This window comes from Schistocerca serialis, chromosome 6 (assembly GCF_023864345.2).
Source record: "Schistocerca serialis cubense isolate TAMUIC-IGC-003099 chromosome 6, iqSchSeri2.2, whole genome shotgun sequence".
In the NCBI taxonomy this organism is placed as follows: Eukaryota; Metazoa; Arthropoda; class Insecta; order Orthoptera; family Acrididae; genus Schistocerca; species Schistocerca serialis.
In genome coordinates this window covers 121,620,352-121,634,491 of record NC_064643.1, presented here as the reverse complement: position 1 = coordinate 121,634,491, position 14,140 = coordinate 121,620,352, and positions in this window count along the sequence as shown.

Below are 14,140 nucleotides of genomic sequence, written 5' to 3'. Positions count from 1 at the left end.
AGATATTTCCTGGCCAGGGATGCTCTCTGTGACTTTGCTTATATGCTTTTTACGTCCCCCTTTCTTCGTTCGTCATGTGTTATTTTGCTGCCAAGGTAGCAGAACTCCTTACCTACGTCTGAGGAGAAATTTTTCAAAACGCATTATGTCCATTGGTGGACAAAATTGAGTTTGATATGAAATCCGGTATTTATTACCCGCTTTACACACTCCTGCTATCAGACTGTGTCCAAACACATTTTAACACCTTCAAACAGAGCGCTAAAAAGTAGCAGATGCAACACATAGCATTTTGTCCTCTAGTATGATTGAATCAAACTGCATTAAGTCCAACAGTTGCCTTATTTGGTTTTATTAAGCTATGTTGGCTATTATGTACAGAACCTACATTTTACATTTGCAATGAAACGCAGGCAGGCAGAGGGTCACAACAAATTTCCTTGGCCATCACCGATATCTTAAGGAAACTGACCATTGACACATCTGTCACATTTCTCAGATTGGTCGCAGATGGATGTGATGGCCGAAACAAAAAGTCAGTATGTTATTCATGCAGTTGCTTTCTGGTTGTTCAAAGAATCTCCAGTGTAGGTGACTGATGTACGTCTCTGCTTTCCAGTTCGAGGACATTCCTTTTACCTCCTGACAGAGTATTTGGACGAGTAGGAAAGAAACTTCGTAACATTTCAGAAATTTGACTCCAAACACGTACCAGGATGTTTATGCAGGAGTGAGCGAAACAAGGATTTTAGGGAATGACTGGGAAATATTTGAATTCCAGGAACTAAGTATTATTTTGAGGTCTGTAGATGGGGTCATTGATCTGAAAAGGATCCATCTGAAGAAATGTATGATAGGTAAAAGGGTAACTGATGTGAAAATCAAAACACACATCACCTAGTATTCTGATGATCCTTCAAAACGATTTTTGCCATTAGGTAAACGTGGATATAGCTTGAACAAAGTATCAAATACGAGGGCAGTTCAATAAGTAATGCAACACATTTTTTTTCTGAAACAGGGGTTGTTTTATTCAGCATTGAAATACACCAGGTTATTCCCCAATCTTTTAGCTACACAACACTATTTTTCAACGTAATCTCCATTCAATGCTACGGCCTTACGCCACCTTGAAATGAGGGCCTGTATGCCTGCACGGTACCATTCCACTGGTCGATGTCGGAGCCAACGTCGTACTGCATCAATAACTTCTTCATCATCCGCGTAGTGCCTCCCACGGATTGCGTCCTTCATTGGGCCAAACATATGGAAATCCGACGGTGCGAGATCGGGGCTGTAGGGTGCATGAGGAAGAACAGTCCACTGAAGTTTTGTGAGCTCCTCTCGGGTGCGAAGACTTGTGTGAGGTCTTGCGTTGTCATGAAGAAGGAGAAGTTCGTTCAGATTTTTGTGGCTACGAACACGCTGAAGTCGTTTCTTCAATTTCTGAAGACTAGCACAATACACTTCAGAGTTGATCGTTTGACCATGGGGAAGGACATCGAACAGAATAACACCTTCAGCGTCCCAGAAGACTGTAATCATGGCTTTACTGGCTGAGGGTATGGCTTTAAACTTTTTCTTGGTAGTGGAGTGGGTGTGGCACCACTCCATTGATTGTCGTTTTGTTTCAGGTTCGAAGTGATGAACCCATGTTTCATCGCCTGTAACAATCTTTGACAAGAAATTGTCACCCTCAGCCACATGACGAGCAAGCAATTCCGCACAGATGGTTCTCCTTTGCTCTTTATGGTGTTCGGTTGGACAACGAGGGACCCAGCGGGAACAAACCTTTGAATATCCCAACTGGTGAACAATTGTGACAGCACTACCAACAGAGATGTCAAGTTGAGCACTGAGTTGTTTGATGGTGATCCGTCGATCATCTCGAACGAGTGTGTTCGCACGCTCCGCCATTGCAGGAGTCACAGCTGTGCACGGCCGGCCCGCACGCGGGAGATCAGACAGTCTTGCTTGACCTTGCGGCGATGATGACACACGCTTTGCCCAACGACTCACCGTGCTTTTGTCCACTGCCAGATCACCGTAGACATTCTACAAGCCCCTATGAATATCTGAGATGCCCTGGTTTTCCGCCAAAAGAAACTCGATCACTGCCCGTTGTTTGCAACGCACATCCGTTACAGACGCCATTTTAACAGCTCCGTACAGCGCTGCCACCTGTCGGAAGTCAATGAAACTATACGAGACAAAGCGGGAATGTTTGAAAATATTCCACAAGAAATTTCCGGTTTTTTCAACCAAAATTGGCCGAGAAAAAAAATGTGTTGCATTACTTATTGAACTGCCCTCGTATCTCCAAAGTGTCATCACTGATGAGGTTGAAACAAGAAAAGAAAGACGATGTGGAAGAACTACTAAGCTTCAGATATGGAAACAACTAGAGAGAAAATGAGATACTTGAATTTCTCAGACTATCAGCCTTCCATGTAACGAACATATTGCCCAAGATACTATTTGTGATTGTTTAGAAGAGGAGCCTATTTTGGGAACAATATTGTGAACTTTGTTATTGTAAATGAAGCGCATTTTTGTTTTTATTCGTACTTCTGGCGTCAGAATGTTTTACTGAATGCTAAAAAACGTGTTTTCAGACAATAAAAAGTATTTTCACCAGTTCTATGTCACTGAAAATTTATCAAAACGCATTATGTCCAAAATAAATTACATCAAAAGGCAGATTATCCAACAGAACCCAACAAAACGCAATTTGTCCATCACTAAAGTGTTCATAGCTTGAGAGTATAAAAAGAAATTTCGTTGTGTTAAACACATTTTGATCAACAGTCCTACCTGAGTATGTGGTGTAAAATTCATAAAAATTAATCGTATATTTTTACGGTACACGTTTTTCGCTTCTCCTGAAAAATTGGCTTTTTGGGACATAAAACGTTTCGAAAAGAAGCTCCTCATCTACTTTGTGGTCGTCAAATTTGATGTTACGTTTCTCGCTAATTTCATTTCTGTTACTCCTCATTACTTTGGTGTTTTTTTCAGTTTACTCCCAAAACATCGTCTGTACTCATTAGACTGTTCATTCCATTCAACTTGTCCAGCAAGTCTTCTTCACGTTCACAGAATACAGCAAAGCCATCAGTGAATCTTATCAGTGATATCGTTTATCCATTGCTCAAACTTCAAAGCGCTCTACTAAATTATCTGAAATCCATAACTTTCATCCAATCAAATTCAGGAGCAGAATGCAGGCAATTCCATCGGCCGCTTCCTGCCAGGATCTGGTGAAGTTTATTTCTATCACATTGTGTCACGTGAAAATTACTCGCCTCCACAAAATTCTGGTGATTCAAATCACAGCAAATTTAGCGAGATCAGGGGAAGACTGGCCCATAACTCCAAAATGAACAAAAACATCCTTCCCCAGGATACTGGGAACGGTCTCCAGCGTCAGCAACTACGACCAGGACAAACCGACGGACGCGATACGAAAATGATACGTATCAATATTTTAAACAGGCGGTCGCGGAAACAGCTTACTACATAAGTGTATGTGTGAAGTTTCAGCAGGTGTTGCGTTATTTGGAACACTGTGATTGTAAAGACGCCATTGCTCAGCATCATACATCTCACATGTCAGTAGCAACAAATTGTTTTAGTGTATTACAACAACACAAGCCACTGTCTTATTTCCTCTCCTCCATTCTGTCAACAGCACATCACGGAGATACAGCTGTGATTTTTTTCAGCAGGCCGCAATCAACAACGCTCACATCTGCGACGTCCTAAGATCAGGATTTTTTTTCCTGTCACTAGCTTGGGAATTCGTTCAGCGAAACGTCTGAAAACTAACTGAAATTGACAATTTATAACAAAACCGAATTTTCGATTAGATTAGATGTACTTTTCGCTCCATAGTTCTACAGTGAGTAAATCTTCAACAAATTTACAAAGAGAATCAAGTATGCTAACGTATCTTCCACAGATCACAATTGAAATAAGTCAATAAATCTTAAGCATCTTTTCATGTAAAAGGCACTAACAAACTTCTCCCAAAATCTGTAAATGTAAAATACACTGTAATGTATACAATGATTCTTAGCCTGTGTAGTCACGCACCATAAAAGAGAATATCAGTTTAGAACACCGTATTATATTGATTATATTACAGCAGGGAAGATGAACAGAAGACAGGTTTTACGTAACACTGGCATTACTTGATGTTACTGAAATAGCTCTGAATCGATTCCGTACAGGGCCTGTTTATGTGACTGGGGGTTCAATGATGCCACGACGAACGTCTGTCGGGTCGCTGTGCAAACTACACAACATCTGGTTGAAGAGTGTTAATTACGTCAATTTCATAGAGAACCCAATGGAAAGCATTTCGCGACACCAAGATCTGTGGACTGGTTAAGAGAGCTATGTATTCAGTTATAACCTTTAGCGCGTTTATTTTCTGTTTTAGGTTTGATTTTACACTACGTATTTTTATGTACACTGAAGAGCCAAAGAAACTGATAGACCTGCCTACTATCTAGTAGGGCCCCCGTGAGCACGCAGAAGTGTCGCAACACGACGTTGCATGGACTCAACTAATGGCTGAAGAAGTGCTGGAGGGAACTGATACCATGAATACTGCAGGGCTGTCCATAAATGAGGGGGTGGAGATCTCTTCTGAACAGCACATTGCAAGGCATCCCAGATATGCTCAGTAATGTTCATGTATGGGGACTCTGGTGGTCAGCGGATATGTTTAAACTCAGAAGCGTGTTCCTGGTGTCACTCTGTAGCAATTCTGGACGTCTGGAGTGTCGCATTGTCCTGCTGGAAATGCCCACGTCCGTCGGAATGCACAATAGACACGAATGGATGCAGGTGGTCAGACTAGGTGCTCACGTACATGTCACCTTTCAGAGTTGTATCTATGCGTATCACGGGTCCCATACCACTCCAACTGCAGACGTCCCACATCTTACAGAGCCTCCGCCAGCTTCAGCAGTCCCGTGCTAATATGCAGTGTCAATGGATTCATGAGGTTGTCTCCATACCAGTAAACGTCCATCCGCTCGATACAATTTGAAGCGAGACTGGTCCGACCTGGCAACGTGTTTCCAGTCATCAACAGTCCAATGTCGATGTTGACGGGCCCAGGCGAGGCGTAACGCTTTGTGTGGTGCAGTCATGAAGGGTACGCGAATGGGCCTTCGGTTCTGAAAGCCCATACCGATGATATTTCGTCGAACGGTTCGCACACTGACGCTTGTTGATGACCCAGCACTGAAATCTGCAGCAATTTGCGGAAGGTTTGCACTTCTGTCACGTTGAACGATTCTCTTCAGTCGTCGTTGGTCCTGTTCTTGCAGGATGTGGGAGATTTGATGTTTTACCGGATTGTACACTTGTGAAACGGTCGTACGGGAAAATCCCCACTTTATCGCTACCCGGGAGATGCTGTGCCCCATCATTCGTACTGCGACTGTAACACCGCATTCAAACTCACCTAAATACTGATAACCTGCCATTGTACCAGCAGTAACCGATCTAACTGCGCCAGACACTTGTTGTCTTATATAGGCGTTGCCTACCGCAACGCCGTATTCTGCCTGTTTACGTGTCTCTGTGCTTGAATACACATGCCTATGCCAGTTTCTTTGGTACTTCAGTGTATAGCCATTTATATATGAATGTGAAATGACCACATAAACCATAATAATGATCAATAATATATAGACGTCAATCAGCTCTACCAATTAATTTGTCAGCGTAGCTGAAGAAGTTGGTAACCAATAAATCCTCTTAAACCAAACCTTGTTAATGGTTAAACTTTTTATGACTGCCGGCAAATTATTGAAAATGTGTTTTTTTAATAATGGGTACCTTTCTATACGAAAGTAAGTGATCTTAAATTTTGTGATAGTTGTTCTTATTGCTAGTACTGATTCCATGAACTGAGTTATTGGTTTGAAAAAGATATATATTATGTATGACAAATTTCAACAAGGAATAAACTTATTAGTATCTCCAGTTCCTTGGTCAGATCTCTGCATGACGTCCTTGTTTTCACACCATAAATAATTCGGATTACAAGTTTTTGGGCTCAGGAAACACTGGCTTTGCTTGATGAGTAATCCAAGAAAATAGTCTTGTATGACATTATGGAAGGTACAAGAAGTGTGTTAGCTTTTTTATTTTTGCATCACCTATGTTGGACAACATCTGCATAGGAAATAAAGACTGATTTAGGCGCTTCAACAGTTCTGTGGTAAGCATGTCCCAGTTGAATTTATTATCAAACTATAATTCCAAAAATTTAACTCTGCCAGTCTCTGGTATCTGTTTTTCGTCATATTTTAGGCTGGTGCAAGGGTGATGGGGGAGGGGGACATCTTCCAAATTCTGAATTGCATGTAGTGCGTTTTCTTTCAGTATTTTGAGATATCTTCATCTATACTGTGTAAGCCACCTGACGGTGTGTGGCGGAGGGTATTTAGTACAACCCAGCTTCCTCGTTGTTCCAGTGGCGAATGGTTCGCGGGAAGAATTATTGCTGGTAAGCCTCTGTGTGAACTCGTGTCTCCCTAACTTTATGTTGATGGTCTTTTGGCGAGATACACTTAGAAGGAAGCAAGGCATTGTTGACTCTCCCAGGAACGCACGCTCTCGGAACTTTAACAGCAAACCACACCGCGACGCTGAACGCCTCTGTTGTAGCGTCTGAGACTGGAGTTGGATGAGCATCTTCGTGTCGTTTTCGCGCTTACTAAATGAACATGTAATGAAGCGCTTTGGTCATCTATAGGTGTTCCCCATTTCCTCTACAAATCCTATATGGTGTGGACACTAGAGTAACGAGCAGTATTCAGGTGTTGACCGAACGAGGTTTTCGTAAGCTACTTCCTTTGTGGGTGAGCTATATTTCCTGGGGATTTTTCCAGTGAATCTCAGTCTGTCATCTGTCTTACCTTCGGTTAGAAACAAGAGTTACAAACAAAATACCTTTACTGTCCTTTAAAGTAATCACCATTAACTGCAGCATACTTCTGACTTCGGTTGTGCACCTGCTGGAAGCTGTGAGACCTTGCTAGATAGTCACATCATTACAGGAGACGAGACATGGTGCTACCAATTACATCTAGAGACCAAGCGAAGGTGGCGTGGTGTTCGTCGTCTTTCTCGCCTCCCTCGGATAGAAATTCATGGTGGATCAACATCGTCTCAGTCTTGAATTTTGTCAGTCGACTTTTTTTAGGAAGTAGGGAAGACGGTGAACACCATGGTCATTTCGTCTCCGCATCATACTGGTAGCATAGCTCATAATGATGAGAATATCGAGCAACGTGTGACCACGGTGTTTCGAGCTATTTGACAAGAAGAGTTTGCTTATAGTTACGAAGAGGTGCACAACCGAAGCCAGAAATGTGCTGTAGGTAATGGTGATTACTTTGAAGACCAGTAAAGGTATTTGTTTGCGACCCTTGTTTCCTTCGTTACCTGAGAGCATTTAGGCTTATCGGACGCACCTTGTAGAATCGCATTGGTATCCCACAAAGGCCAGTAGCCTTTCTTCTGTTGAGCGATATCAGATGCTTTTCTGAGGAACTAAATTGCCATGTTCCTCAGTGAAGCAGTTTCGGAAAAAGATGTTTAGTGTTTCAGCCTTATATTTGCCATCCTTCGTTTCGATGGCGTTATGGTCGTAGAGTGTCCGGACAGATCGCTTGAATCCGGTCATTGACTTCACATAAGACCAAACATTTTCGGTAGGTTCGAATATTACTTTCGAATTAGTTGAACGCTTCGTGAATAGCTCTCCTTGAGTTAACTCAGGCTTACTTCAGATTTTGTTTGTCTGTGAGGCTGTGGCTACGCTTATATTTGCGATGACAAACAAGTGGCTCCTAATTTTGCTTGTTCGCTGTACTGATGAAAACATAGCAAAGGCTTTCTGTTAGAGCCGTGTGAGTTGTACCTGCACTGGTGTGCAAAACTTAAGGACGAAAGCAACTTTCGCATCATTGTGTCACTGTCAAGTCACATAGCTCAATGAAACTTGGGAGAAAACGTAGAAAAAACTGTTTCCGTGTAGTACAGAAGGCAGCGGAAAGAAATATGCAATGAGACGAACAGAAATGACACTCTCGTTGAAAGACAATAATTACACTGAAGTCACTGTGATTCACGATGGTCCTCTGGATATTACAAAAGGCGGGACATTGTTCTTAATAGAGTGTGTGATCAACATGGACGACAATGCGTACTCTGCAACGTTCTCCCATGATGGTCACAGAAGTTGGTAAGGCGTTCTTATGGTAGGGCTTTCCATTCCTCTACCAGCGAGGCTGACAGCTGATGAATGCCCGTAGGTGTATGCGGGCGTGTTGCAACATGTCTCTCCAATGCATCACATACGTGCCCGTTGGGATTTAAGCCGGGAAAAGTAGTAGGCCAGTCCACTTGCCGAGTATCTTCTCTTTCCAAGAGTTGCTACACCTGCGCTATTCGACGCGGTCACGCATTTTACGCCATTAAAATGAAATCAGAGTCGAATGCGCCACTGAAAAGACGCACAAGACTGCGGACACTGTCACAGTAACGTTGAGAGGTGAGTGTACCGTGATCAGAAATGTGGAGGTCAGGACGCCCACGCACCATTATACCTCCCATCATAACACCTGGACCAACAAACGATCATATTCGACTATGTTCCTGGTTGCATTACGTCTTCCCATCTCTCGCTATGTGAGGGTATGTCCAGCCATATCCCATCGAGCAGGTATGGGATCGACCTACGAGAAGTTGTCAATCGCGCTGGTGGAGAAATGGGAGCTCCCTACCACAAGAAATCGTTATCAACCTTGTGGCCAGCATGGTAGTATGATCAAGAACATCCATTACCGTCCGTGGTAATCACACATCCCGTTGAGTACCAAGTGCCGCCTTTTGTGATGTCCAGAGGACCATGATAGCCGGCCACTGGTGGCCGAGGGGTTCTAGGCGCTTCAGTATGGAACGGCGCGACCGCTACGGTCGCAGGTTCGAATCCTGCCTCGGGCATGGATGTGTGTGGTGTCCTTAGGTTAGTTAGGTTTAAGTAGTTCTAAGTTCTAGGGGACTGATGACCTCATAAGTTAGGTCCCATCGTGCTCAGAGCCATTTGAACCATTTTTTTGACCATCACAAATCGCGGTGACTTCAGTGTAATTATTATCTTTGGACAATAGTGTCATTTGTGTTCGTCTTATTGTCTATTTCTTTCAGTTATCGTCTGTCTGTACTGTAGTAGTTCATTCTATGCACGGTCCTTGTTTAATCGAGCTGTGTTACTTGGCAGTGGCCCATCAAGCGAAAGTTACTTTCGGCCATATGTTCTGCACACGAGTGTATTTTACGCATATTGCAATTGGGGGGAGGGGCGAGGGGAGGGAAAACCTTTCACAAGTTGTGAACTGCAAAATTTAGAGACTGAATTGGCTTCTAGTTTTGTGTTCACTGTGCTGAGGAAAATGTGTCAAAAGGTCTTCCACTAAATATATCGGTTCCACCTACGGCAACGTAAGGCAAAAGATGTTTCCGAACTAAAGGGGCGGAAGGAGGTGACGCAGTGGTCAACACATGGCCTCGCTTCCGTTAGGGCTAAGGTTCAAATACCCGTCCTAGGTTTTTCGTGATTTCCCTAAACCGCTCCAGACAAATTCTAGGATGTCTCCCTTGAAATGTTACGGTCGATTTCCTTCCCTATCCGAACTCGTGCTCCGTCTCTAACGACGGCGTTGTCGACATGACAATCTAATCTACCTTCCTTCCTTCCTTCCAACTAGAGGCAACTCGGTAACTCCTGTAAGCTCCTGAACTATAAGCAGGGCGCACCACAAACCGGCCACGGAACAGGAGCCACTGCGATTAGTGTGACGGTCGATGGGGGCAGGGATCGATTCCGGACCGTGCAGGGCGAGGCCGCGGCTCGCGTGCGGGTTAACTCGGCAGGCGCCGCGCCCGCTTTTAGCGGCCACAGACCGATATAGCAGCGGGGCGCCTCGCCGCCTCTTAAATAGCGGGGCGGGCGGTCGCCGTTCGATGCCCTGGCGGACATCGGTAGCGACCGCCGCGGGCTACGGCGTAGCGCAGTAGCTGGGCCCCTCAAATAAACTGGCCAGGTGCGAGTAGGACTGACACGTTCATCCTGCCTTACAGACTTACTTATCCATACAGACAGTCTAGCCATTCCAGGAATTGAGAATGTCGACAATTTTTGCCTTTATCTGCATTGGCACTGGCAAAATATCGGCCCCAATGATTCCATGATTTTCGGGAACGTTTTAATTTCAATAACATAAATGTGAAATAAAGTCATGCAGGAGGCAGGTCGCGATTATTATACACTACTGGCCATTAAAATTGCTACACCAAGAAGAAATGCAGATGATAAACAGGTATTCATTGGACAAATATATTATACTAGAACTGACATGTGATTACATTTTCACGCAATTTTTGTGCACAGATCCTGAGAAATCAGTACCCAGAATAATCACCTCTGGCCTTGATACGCCTGGCCATTGAGTCAAACAGAGCTTGGATGGCGTGTACAGGCACAACTGCCCTTGCAGCTTCAACACGATACCACAGTTCATCAAGAGTAGTGACTGGCGTATTGCGACGAGCCAGTTGCTTGGCCACCATTGATCAGACGTTTTCAATTGGTGAGAGATCTGGAGAATGTGCTGGGCAGGGCAGCAATCGAACATTTTCTGTATCCAGAAAGGACCGTACACGACCTGCAACATGGGGTCGTGCATTGCCCTGCTGAAATCTAGGGTTTTGCAGGGATCGAATGAATGGTAGAACCACGCGTTGTAACACATCTGAAATGCAACGTCCACTGTTCAAAGTGCCGTCAATGCGAACAAGAGGTGACCGAGACGTGTAACCAATGGCACCCCATAACATCACGCCGGGTGATACGCCAGTATGGCGATGACGAATACACGCTTCCAACGTGCGGTCACCGCGATGTCGCCAAACACGGAAGCGACCATCATGACGCTGTAAACAGAACCTGGATTCATCCGAAAAAATGAAGTTTTGCCATTCGTGCTCCCAGGTTTGTCGTTGAGTACACCATCGCAGGCGCTCCTGTCTGTGATGCAGCGTCAAGGGTAACCACAGCCATGGTCTCCGAGCTGATAGTCCATGCTGCTGCAAACGTCGTCGAACTGTTCGTGCAGATGGTTGTTGTCTTGCAAACGTCCCCATTTGTTGACTCAGGGATCGAGACGTGGCTGCACGATCCGTTACAGCCAAGCAGATAAGATGCCTGTCATCTCGACTGCTAGTGATACGAGGCCGTTGGGATCCAGCACGGCGTTCCGTATTACGCTCCTGAACCCACCGATTCCATATGCTGCTAACAGTCATTGGATTTCGACCAACGCGAGCAGCAATGTCGCGATACGATGAACCGCAATCGCGATAGGCTACAATCCGACCTTTGTCAAAGTCGGAAACGTGATGGTACGCATTTCTCCTCCTTACACGAGGCATCACAACAACGTTTCACCAGGCAACGCCGGTGAACTGCTGTTTGTGTATGAGATATCGGTTGGAAACTTTCCTCATGTCAGCACGTTGTAGGTGTGGCCACCGGCGCCAACCTTGTGTGAATGCTCTGGAAAGCTAATCATTTGCTTATCACAGCATCTTCTTCCTGTCGGTTAAATTTCGTGTCTGTAGCACGTCATCTTCGTGGTGTAGCAATTTTAATGGCCGGTAGTGTAATTAATAAATGTGTGGTGTCTGTTCCTTCGGACATGTCCCAAAGAACAGACTCCGAGCATTCACATATTTTGATAGGCCGAACTGGGCAATGAATCCACCTTCATCAGTGCGGATACACAAATACGTCCGACTTTCTGTGTGGAATCTTGGAAGAGCGAATATGGAGGAAATGGACAGGGTCTGCGGGTATGTGGCGCTCGATGGGAGTGTGGATCGGGTGGGAGGTGGCCTGAGATTTCCGTGCAGATGTGTTAACACTGTGTCCCGGATGGCGCAGGGGTTAGCGCACCTGCCTAGTAACCAAGAGATCTCGGGTACCGCATTCGGGAGGACGACGGTTCAATCCCGTCTCCGGCCATCATGATTTAGGTTTTCCGTGATTTCCCAAAATCGTTTCAGGCGAATGCCGAGATGGTTCCTTTGAAAGGGCACGGGCGATTTCCTTCCCAATCCTTCCCAACCCGAGCTTGCGCCCCGTCTCTAATGACCTCGTCGACGGGACGTTAACACTAACCACCACCACCACCACCACCATCTCGGGTACGAATCCTGGTCCGGTACGCATTTTCACGCTGACAGCTGTAATCACTCTTGAATATCTGATAATGGATAAATTTCGAAAAGCGTTTTATGAGCAATAAAGTTATTCCTTGCCTGATGTTTGAATTCTGCCATCGCGACCCAGTCAGCCTGAATGGAGAGCTACTGACTGTTTTAAAATCAAGTAAATTTTAGATATTTATGGTAAATTCCTATGGGACCAAACCGCTCAGGTCATCGGTCCCTAGGCCTACACACTACTTAATCTAACTTACGCCAAGAACAACACACACACACCAATGCACGACGGAGGACTCTAACATCCGTCGGGTTATCAAATTTGAAAGCAAACGACAAATGAGAGAAGAAATATTTTTTCGTGTGATATAACTACAGATTTCCCGTTTTCGCATTTTTTCCCTTTGGTTGTGCTGCGAAATGTTACTGGTTGCTAAATTTCATGATTCTAGGCCAACAGGAAGACCCTTCAGGTTATGATGACTGAGTATGCGCGTATCAAATATGTGACAGAAATAGCCGTATCTTTTGACTGGATTGACTTAGAAGCTTCAATTTTTTACACCGCCGAGGGGCCTTAGGCCTTAGTGAATTATGTGATCGAAAGTATCCGGACACCTGGCTGAAAATAACTTACAAGTTCGTGACGCCCACCATCGGTAATCCTGGAATTCAATTTGGTGTTGGCCCATCCTTAGCCTTGCTGACAGCTTCCACTCTCGCAGGCATAGTTCAATCAGGTGCTGAGTGGTTCCTTGGGATATGGCAGCCCATTCTTCAAATGGTTCAAATGGCTCTGAGCACTATGGGACTCAACTGCTGAGGTCATTAGTCCCCTAGAACTTAGAACTAGTTAAACCTAACTAACCTAAGGACATCACAAACATTCATGCCCGAGGCAGGATTCGAACCTGCGACCGTAGCGGTCTTGCGGTTCCAGACTGCAGCGCCCTTAACCGCACGGCCACTTCGGCCGGCTGCCCATTCTTCACCGAGTGCTGCACTGAGGAGAGGTATCGACGTCGGTCGGTGAGGTCTGGCACGAAGTCGGCGTTTCGAAACATACCAAAGGTGTTCTGTAGGATTCAGATCAGGACTCTGTGCAGGCCAGTCCATTACAGAGATGTTATTGTCGTGTAACCACTCCGCCACAGGCCGTGCATTATAAACAGGTGCTCGATCGTGTTGAAAGATGTGATCGCCATCCCCGAATTGCACTTTAACAGTGGGAAGCAAGAAGGTGCTAAAAACATCAGTGAAGGCCTGTGCCCTGATAGTGCCACGCAAAACAAGAAGGGGTGTAAGCCTTCTAGATGAAAAACGCGACCACACCATAGCACCACCGTCTCCGAATTTTACTGTTGGCACTACACGCGCTGGCAGATGACGTTCACCGGACATTCGCCATACCCACACCCTGTCATCGGATCGCCACACTGTGTACCGTGGTTCGTCACTCCACACAACGTTTTTCCACTGTTCAATCGTCCAATGTTTACGCTCCTTACACAAAGCGAGGCGTCGTTTGGCATTTACTGCTCGATGTGTGGCTTATGAGCAGCCGCTCGACCATGAAATCCAAGTTTTCTCACCTCCCGCCTAACTGTCATAGTACTTGCAGTCGATCCTGATGCAGTTCGGAATTCCTGTGTGATGGTCTGGATAGATGTCTGCCTATTACACATTACCACTCTCTTCAACTGTCGGCGGTCTCTGTCAGTCAACAGACGAGGTCGGCCTGTAGGCTTTCGTGCTGCACATGTGCCTTCGCGCTTCCACTTCAGTATCACATCGGAAACAGTGGATCTATTGGATATTTAGGGGTGTG